Source organism: Rana temporaria, chromosome 1 (genome assembly GCF_905171775.1).
Source record: "Rana temporaria chromosome 1, aRanTem1.1, whole genome shotgun sequence".
NCBI classification, from domain to species: domain Eukaryota; kingdom Metazoa; phylum Chordata; class Amphibia; order Anura; family Ranidae; genus Rana; species Rana temporaria.
This window is the reverse complement of record NC_053489.1, coordinates 116,472,212-116,473,370: the sequence shown is the minus strand read 5'-3', so window position 1 is coordinate 116,473,370 and position 1,159 is coordinate 116,472,212. Positions and strand designations below refer to the sequence as shown.

At 53.2% G+C, this 1,159-nt stretch overlaps 1 pseudogene; it reads left to right on the top strand.

Moving 5' to 3' along the window:
* The first annotated feature begins 365 nt into the window (after window positions 1-365).
* Window positions 366-545, top strand: LOC120925742 (annotated as a pseudogene).
* The last annotated feature ends 614 nt before the right edge of the window (window positions 546-1,159 follow it).

The window sequence follows — 1,159 nt, the reverse complement described above, 5'->3', positions numbered from 1 at the left end:
GTTTGCTCCACTTGTTTTCTTCCCTGCAGTGATTTTGCCTGTTTACTGAAGCCTATTTAAAGCCACAGGTGTGCTAGAAAGTGTGGTGCTTCTCTCTAGATTTGTGGGCACTGGGAATAGGTGACCGAGGAAACAGCGACCTCTTCAAGACCTCATCAACATACTAATGGCTAATTTTAAATAAAACCTTTCTGTTTTCTTTACATACCTAGATGTGCTTGCAAACTGCTGTAGGTAGTGTCTACACAGGGCCAGTGCTACCTCTAGGTGAACTAAGCAGCCACCTTGGGCGCACTGCCACCTAGGACACAGCCATGGCCAGTTGTTGCAGGCATCCATCCAGTTTAAATACCCAGTAAGCTTATCTGCTGCCTGGCAGGGGAGACACCATGATCATGAAGGTGGTTCTCCCAGGGCGAGGCACGGCTATTGCACACTCTAGGCCGTGCTGATCGTGGTTGTCTTCCCTGCCGCTTCTCGGCCTTTTGGCTAGGACTAGGTGTGGTATCTGTCCTTATCAGTTGTCAGCGGAGCGCTGAAGCACCTCCTACATGGGGAGGGTGGATGCCATCCAATGACGTCATTGCACCTGGAAGGATGGTTTCAGCAGGGACTACGCTGTGCTGCCCGACAGAATACTGGGGGCCGGCCCATGGTTGAGTCTGAGCCATCTGGAAGGGTGCTCCTGGTGAGGATGGGTGCTGTGCTTGGTCTTGGTCTTTTTGCCGAGTTCTAGTCTGGCCTTCTGGCTGGCTGGTGTAAGTGCTATCTCTGTCAGCGATCCGGGAGGAGGAGCTGGTAATGCCCTGGGATATGACGGGGTAGGACCATGCAAATCCGCCAGGTTGGCTGGCAGGGGTGGAGGGCTGCACTGGCCGGTCGGGGGGTCGGATATGGAACGAAAAGCCTATGGTGCATGTGCCCCTGGAGTGGCAGTCCAGGGGTATCTGAAGATCACTGTGTGTGAGGGACACATTGATTTAAGATACCACGGTCACTGCACCAGATACACGCTTTTTTTAGCACCTGCCTCCTGGGCCGGGCCTTTTGGCTAGGACCGGAGGAATTTTTTATTCCTGGCCGGAGGGCCTGGTCATTGTTTCACCACAATGGCCACTTCTTTCACTCTCCTCTCCACTATCCCTTCCCCCACTTTATT